We start from the raw sequence: 13,023 nt of genomic DNA, 5'->3' as shown, positions 1-13,023 counted from the left end.
ACCTCACTCGGACCGCGCACGCGCGGAGCAGACACCACGCGTAGCCTCGTTCGCCTAATTGCCCCTCCGCCCGAGCTTTAAGTGACGGCCAGGGCAGCCAATTGGCTCCGCAGAGGCGAAGGGGCGGGCGGGGCTCTCCCAGAAGAAGGGTCGGAGGCGGGGCATGCTTATAACAGGCGGCGGCGGCGGCAGCCAACGAAATGACGGAATAGGCAGGTATGGCCAACAGGAAAGGCAGATCGTGCAGGAGGCCGTGCGGGGCCACCACCACAGCTTGCTAAAGCAAAGCTTCATTCTGATATTGCCCTTGGTGACCTGTAACCTTAACACGCTAAAGGAGAAGCAGCACAGTCTTGTACTGCCTTAGGCCAAGCTTTCAATATTTATTATCAACAGCAAGATACAGCACAAGGTCCCAACTGAAACATGCAGCTTCATTTACGACTTAGCACCCAACTCGGCTCTTTTTGGACGCCTTGGCAACAAGCTGAGCTGCAAAAGGCATGCTGGGTGAGCTGCAAGAGCTGCAGAGCGACTCACTGACAGTGACCAACATTTCCTTCACAAGACTTCCTCCCTAATGAAGACTACTGATTATACAAAGGTAAAAACACGATCACTGTGAGACAAAACCCAGATCGAGAAGAACAAGTCAGCTGGCTGCATGCTTCCCAAACACTGCACTGCCATCACAACTAAATGGGAACTGAGAATCCAGACATTATTGTAACAAAAAAGTACAGAGATCTAGTGAGCTTCTGGATCTCACCAGTTTCTCTGAAAACAGAGTGGTGGAAGTGAGTAATACAAGTCCATATGTAAAACGTGTCTATGTAATTAAAGTATGCAATGCATGTTTCCTAAAGCACTATAAACTCGCTGAGGTGCCAAGTCCTGCCTACTGTAGGCAAATCAGGAACAAAACAACCACAGAAAAATTAGTTATGCAACACCATATTATAATTGCTATTTCTCAGAAAGCCTCTTGCAGGTGATCAGAGTTTATTAGCTCAATGCCTAAGGAAGTTTCTTTATAAAATTCCTGCTTACCTGTCCTGCTATAAACTCTGACCATAGATCAGTTTAACAGACTACAAGTGTATCACACAGCCTTACATACAAATGAAGATAAAGTGTTTCAGAGGAGAGCACTTCCTGGAGCAGGCAGAATGTTATCTATGCCAGCCTTGTGAAGGACACTGAAGTTACAAAGGGTTTTTCCCTCCTAATGTCACGTCACATTTAACTGTTGTACACCATTTTCTGTATTATTCTGCTAAAACTAATCACTGAATAAAATAGTTGCAGATGCTGCCATGGACAAATGACACAACTGTACACAAGGTGTACAGCATACAAAAACTAAATGAACTTTTCTAATAGCTGCTGACTGACTGATTTTAAGCAGAAGGGATCCAATTTCTGCCAAGTTGTGCGTGGAGAGGAAAAAAAGAATCAGCAGTTTTCTTCACTCTCAGCTTAGCCCTTACCTTCTTTTGAGAAGAAATGCATTTCCTTCTTAGCCTCAAAGCAGCAACAAGGACATGAATAATGAATATAGTAGAACTTATATTAAGATTCCACTTCAGCATAACATAACTTGAAGAGAAGTGAGCTTCCAAACAGGGGTTGCAGGGAAGGAAACAGTGACAGCACAGTGTTACCCAATGTGAAATACTGTCTCTTTCCAATTCATGTTCTAAACTAGGTATTGACTTTTGCACAGTTAAAATACTGAGCTCTTACTTTATGGAAAAAGTAAATCAGACCATGTAATGAAAGCCTGCAGCTGTACATCAATAATTAAAGGGCATCATATCCACTGGAACACTTGAGAATCTGAAAGAATTCTGGATCTCTGACTTACAAAATAAGCTGTTTTCCAACCAGTAAGAAGATGAGTTCATACGGTTCAATTGCAGCTTCCTTTAAAATGCCCTCCTTAGTATACACTGACTTATGAAGTTCAAAATAAAAGCTTAGTAAATAAAATAAAAGATTAAAAAAAAAAAGTCTAAGGACCCTGTGTTGCTGTTAGTGCTTCATGCCTGCAGCTACCACGAGAGGTCAGGAAGCAAAGTAGTCACAGGATGAAGGTCTCTTCTCTACAGAAAAATCAGACAAGCAAAGCACATCACAAAGTGATAACAAGGGAACTTCAGAAGCACATTTCACTTTTAAGAAGGAAAACAGACATACTTTCATCCATTTGCCATGAAATGTCCCTTCATTGCATATCTATAAAGCAAAAAGTAAACAGAAGTCAGTATCTGTTGATATACAAAGTAGTAGTGCATACACATAAATAAATATTTCACCATAATTACTGAACTTTTTCATCAGCCCTCCAGGGAAATAATCTGTATGAAAATTCAAGGTGCTTATTTCTCTCATCCTTCTGCCTGCAGCCTGCAGCCTTACTGAAAAGAACACCCATGCTGTGAGAGCTCTCTACAACGCTTGGCCTCTTCACATGTTATATGCTATTAACGTCGTCTCTACAGCTTGCAGACAATGCTTTTCTCCACGATTTCACTTCAAGACATAGCCATACAGAATGTCAGTAACAACACGAAAACAAGACGTTACTTAAATACTTCACATGCAGAACTTATATTCTACTGTAAAAGCACAGCAAGGCAAAAACTCGTATCGGACACACACCTCCCACCTCACCCCCTCCAAGCTTCATTTCTCAAGCATCAACGCGTTACCAGAGTGCAAGAGTGACATTGACTGAAACAGTCAGCAGCAGGAAGGGAAACAGTCCAGAAGAGATGGACATTGTATGTACCTTCCCACAGTGCAACACAAAGGGCAGACTTTCTCAGTGGGATGGGAACCGTAACTTGAGAAGCTTCACTGCAGACAGTGAAAACTCAGAAATGCAGCCCTAACCATAAATCATTTATATTCACCACTGAGATCAGGTCTAAGCATTAACATTGTTTGACATGAGAAGACTATTGGGAAGCCATTGCTGAGGATGCTATGCTGCTACAGAAAAGCAGAAACAGTCTGAGAGTAGCATCAATGCAAGGATACCAAGTCCTAGAGCTTCCCTGCTTTGTCTAGTGCAACATAAAAACATCGGTTCCTTAAAGTAATTAAGGGTCAGTGTTTGTTAGAACAAAGAGCATATAAACCCTAAGGCTTGGATTTACCAGTCAGTTCAATTTTGAGGTTCCTCTCTTTAGCTTCTCTCATCAGCCACCGCTCACAGCCTCAGAAGTCATTCTCATCATTTCCATAGCGCATCTCAGATAACTCAGTGCCATCTAGAAAGAAGACAGACATTATAAAGACATTATAAAATTCTTTGCATTGCTCACTGCCACACTATGCAGGCAGGCACACTGCTCCAGCATGGCTCACACATCCTTTCCTCTGTACTTCAAACCAAAACAAGTAGTGAAGGGAAGAAGCAAAGCTGCCACTCTTCATTCTCAGCGTGTTAACTCAGCATAAACGTTTGGGTATGTTTCCCTTTTTTTGGGGGGAAGCACTCTGTCTCTTGCTTTTTTAAAAAGAGACTATGCTTTCTTTTTTTGCAGCAGAATGTGATTAGCTATTGGACATTTTCTGTTCCTCGATACAATAATGCTAAAACCTGTATTTATGATTACCTTCATCTCAGCAACCACTGAGAAATTCACAGTGTTAGGATCATAAGAAAAATAATCACCGTTGAAAGTACAATTAGCAGATAATGTGCACATGGTGACATATGGGGGAAAAGAGAGTAAGGGGAAAAAAAAAAAAAAAAAGCAGCATGAATTGAAATCCAGTTCCTTCTCAGACTTTTGCATTTCTACATTAATCAGGAGAGGGGGAGGGGAGGAGGGGGAAAGAGAGGAGAGCATCGTCTTCGGAATGCAAGTGTAAATTTCTTTCACGAATCTGCAGACACCAACCATGATATCTTACGTGCAGCCTCAGCACAGCCACAGAGCACACACAGCACATCTCAGCGAAGGGAGCACGGAGGACACGCTGCTGCAGCATCAGTGGCACAAGAACCCCGCACAGCCCCCAGCCGCCGGCTGCCCATCAGCTCCAACCTCCCCCTGGAGGACGCGTAACGTGGCACGGAATTCGGCCAGGGAAAGGAGAGCGAAATCAGGCTGAGGACAAGAACTGCGAAACAGAACGCCGTTCGGAGGATGCTCGCTCCTCCCTCCCACTCCCAGCTCTCGCCACTCTCACCCCCGAGAGCTCTCCCTCCCCGCCCACGCCCACCGGCCCCGCTCACTCCGCTGCTGCCGATCCTGGCCCTCCGTCCCTATCCCGTACGTAAGCGGCACCGACCCCGGGAGGCCCCGGACCCCACGAACGCATGACACGGCCAGGAGGAGCGGACAAACCCGGCACCGCGCCGCCCTCGCGGCCCGCCGCCGACCACGTGACCGCGCGACCGGCACTGCACAGGCCTTATGCCTATTGCCCAGTTCTCTGCCTGCGCTGCTGATTTGTGGCTCTGGGATGAAGAATTAGGTGCAACATGTTTGTGCCCAGCTCTGGAAGCTACAGCTTTTCTTGAGTAAATGCTAAGACCGTGAGTGTACCTGATTTAGTGGAAACAAACAGAGTTGCAACAGGAAGAAAGTTTCCTCTGCATGATAGGTGAATAAGTGTGAAGAGCACAAGCAATTATTATTCCACTATTTGCACTAAATTTGTTCCATCTGCTTTGATACCCCAACCTTCCAATGAGATTTGCAGTCACTGCAGTTATTGCCACTGGTGGAGTATAGATAGCTGCTTTTCCAGAATATTTGCTTCTTCCCATTTTATACAACCGTTGCTCTTCTTTGGATAGCACAGTTGCTGTAAGTGCAGCTTTTGTTCCTACTGGAAGGCAGTTTTTATGTCAGCAGGATGCAGCGGTTAGCTTGGCTGAACAGGAGCAGCCCACAGCAGGCTGAGCTCTGCCAGGTATAGATCAACATGCAAAGCGCCTGGGCCAAACGATGATCCAGGCTGTAGAATGGAGCATATCACCTTGGCTAGCTGTTTAATGATTCAGACGTTCACATTGTCTGCTTCCCCTCAAGCAGGAGGGTCAGGGAATGTCACAGAGAATCAGCTAAGCGTGGCAATACTGCTCCGGCAAGGCAGCCCCTCTAACCACACAAAGGACAAATAGGGACAGCTCTTAGAGCAGACTCCTCGTGCTCACCTGCACTGCTCTACACTGAGAGACTTCAGAGATCCTAGCAGCTGGCACTGTCAGCTACTTTGGTAGAAATCTAAATGTTTGTCTCCAAAAACAAGCACAGGCTGAAAGCAGGCTGAGAGCAAGACACAGCTAGATTCAGTTCTCTGTGTCCACCTGCACACTGGGTTGTAGCTGCTGCAGTCGTGTGCAGCGTTTCCTGTTGCTGAATCCTGGGAGTGACCAAACCCAGACCTCTTAATAAGAAAACTCTCACTACCATCACAATACTGTGCATGCAGATGAAGCTTGATACAAGTATGGCAGTGAAGGTTTCTGACTGACCTGTCTCGACTAGTTAGGAGTTTTATTTACTTGCTTAAATACAGTAAGCTGCTCTCACTTATGAGTATGTCTGTCCTTTGCCATAAACATACCTGTGACAAAACGGTTGTTTTGACATCATCTTCCAGTGGCTAGGATAGCCAAAACTTAGAAAAATAGAGCACCTCCCTCAGATCTGTGATGACTGTGTACTGCTTGCTAATCGTCCCTCTTATCTGTGCTTTTCCTTTACAGGATGCAGTTCTTTATTATGGTCCAAGACCCTGTGGGTGTCTTCTCCTCCCACAAAGCTACTCACCCTGGAGGAGGCACAGGCATGGACACGAGGCCACAGCAGCTCTCCCGTTGTGTCAGACAGCAGAGACACTGAAGTGGAAGAAGGTCCCACACTTTTACAGGAGAAATTGCACACAGTCATTGACTTTCCATCTGAAAAGTGAAGAGGAGTTTCTATTGCAGCACCTGTCATAATTGTTTGGGTGTTGGTTTTTTTTTTTTTTTCCATTATTACTAATTAAAAACTTGCTGAAATTAAGTTACCCTAATTGTGCCTGAAGTGTTGTAGCGAATTCCCACTCGCTTTGGACTCTGAGGACTCAACTAACATACATTTCCCTGATGGGCTCAGTTTAGCCACACAACCATGCTGTTCCTTCCCGGTTAGGCAGGCAGACACGAGGTGTATAAAGCCATCTGACATCTATCTTTGCCTGTACTGCCTGCACTTGGAAACATCAGGGATTTCCAGATTTCACGACACGTGTCTGAAACAAATTTTGGTTCTCCTCTAAGCAGAGCTGCTGGACAGACCTGTTGGCTCTAGAAATTAAACATAGCAGTGAGATGAGGCCAGTGATGTGTTAATGTAAAGTAAGAGATGGTTTGGAATGCCTTTGATGGCTTTACAGTTCCTCAGGAAGCAGTTACACTTGCCAGCTAAATAAAAGCTGTCCCTTAGATGCAGTGCTGTACAGATGTGGAGTGTTTGCTCACCTGCACTGCATCTTGCTTTGCATAGTTTAGAGGAAATTAACCAGCAAGACTTCAGGGCTGAGCTATAAGAATGGAAACATCCTCAGCTGTTTGAAAGAGACCGAGTTTCTAAGGTTTGTGTCAGCCTGGGAAATCCATCCTCTGTGGCCAAATGCAAATTGCAGCACAATCCCAGGAGCCCTCAGTCATAGCCCTGGCAGCTTTCGAAACACTGTTTTTCAGCAGCGTAGAGTTCATGCTTTCAGTGTGCTTGTACCTCCTTCTAGCGTTCAAGCCTGTGCGTAACATCTTCAGTTCACCCCTGTCTTTCCTAAACAGATCTCGTGTTAACTCAGGATCTGGAGCTGGCAGAGCACACCCCTCTCATGTCTTTCTCCCGAGTAGTTTTTGAGAGACAGCACATGGGCACCCCTACAAGAAGTCTCAGAATGTTTCCTTCTGACACTGCTATTATGGAAGTAAGAATACATTCCTGGCTCCATTTTGCTTTTGTGCCAGAAGGCAGACATTTAAGCTACTCAAGTCACTTTTCCACAAAATGCCCACAGAAAGAAGGCATCCAACATCTTTCTGTAGCTACGGAGACTCTGACTTCTTAACCCTTTCCATGTATGTTTTACTGTCTATTTCCAAATTTAAAAACAGCAACTGTAAATTTTTGCAGAAAAACATACCACAAATCCTGAAGCGTGGGCCAGTGAGGAGTTTTATCTATCTTCTCCCTGATGCCTTTAGTCTTCAGTATAACAAACACATTCTGTGACTGTGCTTTAAGACAGACTCCCTTGAGCATTATAGTTGTGCTTGTTTAGTGCTCATAAAACCAGCTGTGCAGGTGCTGCTTTCCTCCCCATTGTGAGGGGATTGCTGTCAGGAGCCAAGCAGTTATCCCAGGCACATCCAGCAAGGAGCTGCTGTGGCATGATGGGCGTGTGGAGCAGCTGTCTTCCAACCTGTCCTCTGCAGCAGTTAGCATTCTGTAAGCTATTCTTCCCCAGCTTGCAGAACAAGTATCAAAAATTGATACTCTTTTGTGAAAGAGTAAATGGGTCTTTAAAAAAAGGCAGCGTGACATTCCTGACTGCAGACAAACAACAGCACAGATGCCTGCCACCTCTGCAGTAAAAGCTAGACTTAGTGAAGGAGCTTATCCATCTGTGTTGGGCAGCAGAATCAGGGCAATGCTCTTCAGGTCTTTGTTTTCCTGCTAAGAATTTTGTACAGCTGACTTCATCTGCCTTTCATTCCTTGCCATCTCTCCCTTTTTCTTCTAAGGTGAAAAAGGCAGCCTTGGAAGGAAAATGATTTCTGAGAAAGACTTAGAACCATAGCACGCATAAACTAGTTTTGCAAACACCTTAGTTTCAGACTAAATTGGACATGATAACAGCTTTAAAAACAGTTTGAGCACAGACTAAATTGGACATGATAACAGCTTTAAAAAGAGTTGGAGCACACTTAATTAACAGCTATTGCTAACTCCATATGGTGAGCATCTTGCATACTGCTTGAAGCCTGCTTGAAAAACAAACCCGTAATGTACGGTAAACACAACAGGCATGATGTGTCCTGATTAAAAAACAAAAACAAAACAGCAAAAAAAAAAGGGCAGGTGCCTGTATCACATGTCTGTGGCTGCAGAGGATCTTCCAAGAGGAGAATAAGGCAGTAGAACCTTATGCTCACACTGCGTACAAATGCTACAGGAGCAGAAACAAACCGGGAAGCTCTGGGTTCCTCCTGGAAGGCAAAACTGCACAGAGAAGCACCAGCTGTGTTTGGCAGTGCCCTCCACCCTCAGATTTCCGGCTCCCCTGCTCCTCATCCGATCCCACTGCTGAGCCAGGAACGAGCTACCCAGTGCTGCAGAGCATTGTGCAAAGCCACACCGGGACCTCCTCCCCTTCCTCTCCTGCAGCTCAGTGTGCAGCCTCACCTCCTCCTCTGGCAGAGCTGCTGATCCCACATGTGGCATCAGGATGCTCCTCTAACCCAGAACTCCTTCCCACCCTGCCAAGAAAAAGCAAACCAACCCTCCACCACCAGCACGGCCCTGCAGTAGGGAATGCACACAGCTTCACGCTGCTCCCCTTCCCCTTGTCCTACCTAAGAGACCAAAGGAGCACTGATTGGTACAAAATACAGTAGTGTCACTTTAAAATGCAAGTTGTGTTTTCATGGCCAGAGGTATTACAGCCCAAAGGTTGTAATAAAGTTCATATGAAGGAGGATAAAATACAGGTGTTCCATACACAAAAGCAAAGAGGAAAGGTTGTGAGGGGGTTTCCCAATGAGAAGTACAATTTCGGAAAGGGACACATACAGAGAACCCAGAGGGATGTTGAGGCAAAGCTAACAATGACTGCTGCAAAACCAATGTTACAGAGAGAGAATTCACTGCCAGGAGTATCTCAGTGATAAAGATTCACAGCACTGGCTGCAAGGTTGTGTTTTAATTAAAAATGCTAATTGAAAACAATCTGGATTTCTGAGCTAATTGTACTTTTAGTAGGGGGGATCACTAAATGGTACTGCAAAAGAGGGGTGCAACAAGGGGCACAGTAATGGGGGCTTGTGTACAAAGGAAGCGATGCAAAGCCTCGTGCAAACCGGAGGGCTGCAAGGGATGGCAGGCTTTTGGGGTAAAAGCAACAAAGGGGGAGAGGGAGGCACAAGAATGGGAAGCAGGAATGGGAACTGGTTAGGGGAGGAGGAGGAAAGCAGTGTGGCTGAAGTGTTCAAGATGCGATGGTGTGTTTGCATGGCAGGTGGAAGGGTGGTGGGCTGTAAATGTGTGTGGCACAGGAAGTGGAGCGGAGTGCAGCGGTCAGGTCCTCTCTGGGCAACGTCAGGTGTCAGCAACAGCAGGAGCACTTGGAGCACTGCCTTCAACAAAAACAGTGCCAGGATGGCAGCTTGGTGGTCTGAAGCTGCATAGTTTCTACTCTGGACCGGTAGTAGTGCAGTAGCTCATGGAATGCCACTGGACAAATCAGGCCGTGTGCTCTTTGTCAGTCTCTAATTGCGACTATTTTTTATTGACCACAACCAAATTTGGAGTGCCAAGTAAGGCGGCATTCGGAACACTACCCTGTAACACCATGCACTGCAGCTGCTGCCTTCTGCTGCTCTTCCTCTCAGTCCTTCAGTTGCAGCTTCTGCATAATCTCCACAAGGCTGTTCATTGAGGAACACTGGAAAGAAAGAAAACAAGTATAGAAATAGGACAGAAACAATCTAGGGTGATCTCATTAAGAAAGTCTGATCAGTAAACCTTCCAGAACGGCCCCATGCGGAACAGCATGTTCCTGACATTCAGGTCACTGACATTACTTCCCAGAACAGCTGCCTATGGTAAGATTCAAGCTCTGCTGGGGGAACGAGGTTTCTAAAGTCACAGTGCCCGACATGGCAAGGCTCTTTATCACAGCAAAACCCTTCAGCCGTTACCAATAGTGTCCTTCTCAAGCCGGAGGAAGGCATCCAAGCTCTCCTGGGCAGCTCTCACCGACAGCTGATTTCCTCAAACACACAGCTGGGTGTTTTTCTATTACATTGCTTGCCCTGGGACTCTGCAATAACTTTCATGTCTGACAGACGGAGGCACTGAGCACAGCAAGAGCCGTGTCTTGCGCTCACCAAGGACTCACCTGCGCACGTGCAGCGGCAGCTCTCAGAGAAATCTTCTTGAGTTCCACACTCCTCTCTTTTTGTCGTTGTCTTCTCAGCCAATCGGAGCAGGAGGCGCTACTGCTGACCAATAAGAGAATGGAGGCGGGCCGGAACTGCTGCTGACCAGTGAGAGGCACGAACTGACGTGGAAGTTCCTCTAACCAATGAGAGGCCGGGGGCGGGGCGGAGCGGCTACTGGGGTCGGGCAGCCTCGGAATGCTCTCTGTTGCCATAGGGGATGGGATTGGGATCGGGAATATGGGAATGCAATTGAGATGAGGGATTGAGATGGACAGGTGTGTGATGGGCTTGGGATGAGGGACTGGGATTGAGATTTGGAATTGGGATTGGGATGTGGGATATAGGATGTGGGATTGGGGTGTGGAATGTGTGATTGGGATGTGGGCTGTGGGGGTATGGATATGGAATGGGATATCAGGAATTGGGATATATATGAGATGGACTTTGGATATGGGATGGACTTGAAATGGATACGGGATCATAGAACCGTGGAATCACTCAGGTTGGAAAAGAGCTTCAAGATAATTAAATCCAACCACAACCCAACCATACAATCGATCTGGTCTGTGCAGGTCCCTCTGCAGCGCCTTTCCCTTCGGTAGGTCAGCTCTCCCTCCCAGCCTTGTGCCAACTGTGAATGCACTGAGGGTGCCCTTAATCCCCTCATCAAGATCATTGATAAATGTGTTCAATAGAAGTGGCCCCAGCACCGAGCCCTATGAGGCAGCACTGGTGATCGGCCGCCAGATGGCAAATCCTGCTGTGTGTACAGAGTTGGTTGGGTCCCTGTCTGAAGACAAAACTGGCAGGAGCCAAACAGTGTGGGGGCAGAGGGGCTGTGGTGTGGGAGGTATCTTTATGCCTATCTGCACAGCAGGCCCAGCCGCCCCTGCTTCACCTCTCCATGGGAACTGCCCCTGCTGGAGTCTCTTCTGGCCACAGTGAGCCAGGATGATTCCCCTCCATCTGCCCATGCCTGCTGCCCATCCCCACAGCAATTCATGGGCAGCGCAGGAGAGCTGTGTGAAACGCCCTCTGCATCCCGCTGCACAAAGGACTGCAGGGAAAGAGGAGGGCTGGGGCTGCTGGTGGCAGCTAAGGGAGACCATGGGCCATCTCTGGTGCCCCATCCTGCCCCGGAGGGCATGGAGAGCTGGGGGGCTGAGATACGGCACAAATGACTGCAGGCAGAGATGTGGCAAAGGGAACACAAAGCTTTTAATAATGTATCATGGAAAACAATGAGTAACAGCAATGACAATAATCCTAAAATTCCCATCCACAATGGTTGATGGCCCAGATGACGTTTCATCCCACTGCCATGATGACTCCAGAGGATGGCTCGGTTCTGGAGGGGAGGGATGGGGCCACTGGCAGTTCCCCTGGAACACTGCCTTATGCTGTGGGGCTGGCGAAGAGCGCAGGGTTACAGGTAGCCATACTGGTCGGCTATGGTCATGTCTATCTCCCGCTGCACCAGGAACTGCACGGGGCCGATCTTCATCTACTGGGCCGCCCGCTGCCGCTGCTGTGGCTTTCCTGCTGAGGAGCTCCTTGTGTTCTTCTGCAAGTGCCCCCCAGCATCACTGCTGCCTTCACTGGTCCGTTAGCCTGCACTTCCTTCCTTCCATCAGCAGCTGCTCCTACTCTGACCTTCATTCACACTGGATGCCGTCCACTTCTAGCACCAGCTGACCTGCGAGACAGAGGAAGGAAATGTGGCATTAGCACAAATGCAGAAGCCTGAGGCTGTGCCATCACCACATACTGCAGCCTTGGGAAGTCAGCTGCAACTGCAACCTTTGTCAGAATTAAAGCAGGCACCATAAATTAAGTGTGACTTCTGAACTGACGTAATTGCCACAATCAGAAATAAATACTGAAGTTGCTTACTTAACTGTACGTGGTTACTTCTGAATTCTTTTGTTTTTGGGAAAATGCGTACTTGGAATTGAAAGGTACAAGAAAAATGAGAAGCACTTGGCAACTCAGGCAAACTGAGCAGTGCAGGGAAGATTGTTGCATTTCTTCTTCTCCTGGCCCAGAAATGAATTTTCCTACTTTAAAATGAAAGGAGAAGAACCTGGCGTAGAGTAGACACATTACAGTCTCACATCACGGGGAGAAACTGGAGAGTTCTTGTGGCACAAAGCACAGGGCTGTAGAAATTAAGGTTGCCTGTAAGCTTTAAAACAAGATGAACGATAAGGTTAAATGCAGAACATCAGCACTTCCTGCAGAGCAATCACACAGCTGAAGGCACCGCCTGAGAGGTAACAGATCAGAAAAGGCAACCTGTCATGGTTCTATGATTTTTGGTCATCAGTATTCCACACCATAACATCATGTAATGCACTGGGGGGGGTTTGACTTCTGCCGAATGTTCGTCCAACAAGAACTACATTTCCCCAGGAGGCTTTGCGGTCAGCAAGGAGATATAACTCTGTGCAAGGTCACCTGACCTTCTTCTTCTTCGCCTGCTCTTCGCCGTCTGCTCTTCGCTGTCTGCGCTTCGCCATCTGCACTTCGCAGTCTGCTTTTCTTCAGTCACTCAACTGGACTGCACTTCTCACCTCAGCATTGTGGTGAGGTCTATCTACCATCCAGACAGACTCTCTCTCTCTCTCTCATCGTATTTTGCTAATACTATATTTAGTAAATCATTTGTTCCACCTCAGAACAGTGCTGTTGTTTTCAAGTATTTTGGGGTCCCCTGTTTCCCTTTTCTGGTGGCGCGGATCTGCAGATCCTTTCGCCCTGCTGGTCACGGAACCGGGCCGAACCAGCCCGTAAACCGTTGACACAACCTTACTTTGTGTACCCAGGGACAAGCTGCT

The 13,023-nt window shown here is 47.1% G+C and overlaps 1 long non-coding RNA gene across 4 annotated transcripts; it reads right to left on the bottom strand.

Moving 5' to 3' along the window:
• Positions 1-51: 51 nt before the first annotated feature.
• Positions 52-4,423, bottom strand: LOC125693406 (uncharacterized). Of its 4 annotated transcripts, none has more exons than XR_007377087.1 (5): positions 4,253-4,423; positions 3,928-4,137; positions 3,165-3,278; positions 2,200-2,238; positions 52-2,105 (listed from the first exon to the last, which is right to left on the bottom strand). It is a non-coding gene; the product is annotated as an uncharacterized LOC125693406 (long non-coding RNA). The 4 variants fall into 4 exon arrangements; XR_007377084.1 differs by having other exon boundaries at positions 53-2,105; positions 3,915-4,137; XR_007377086.1 differs by having other exon boundaries at positions 53-2,105; positions 3,915-4,067.
• Between the last annotated feature and the right edge of the window lie 8,600 nt (positions 4,424-13,023).

The sequence above is a fragment of the Lagopus muta genome, chromosome 5 (assembly GCF_023343835.1).
Source record: "Lagopus muta isolate bLagMut1 chromosome 5, bLagMut1 primary, whole genome shotgun sequence".
Lineage (NCBI taxonomy): Eukaryota > Metazoa > Chordata > Aves > Galliformes > Phasianidae > Lagopus > Lagopus muta.
Note: the sequence above shows the minus strand (reverse complement) of the source record. Positions and strands in the feature narration are given on the sequence as shown.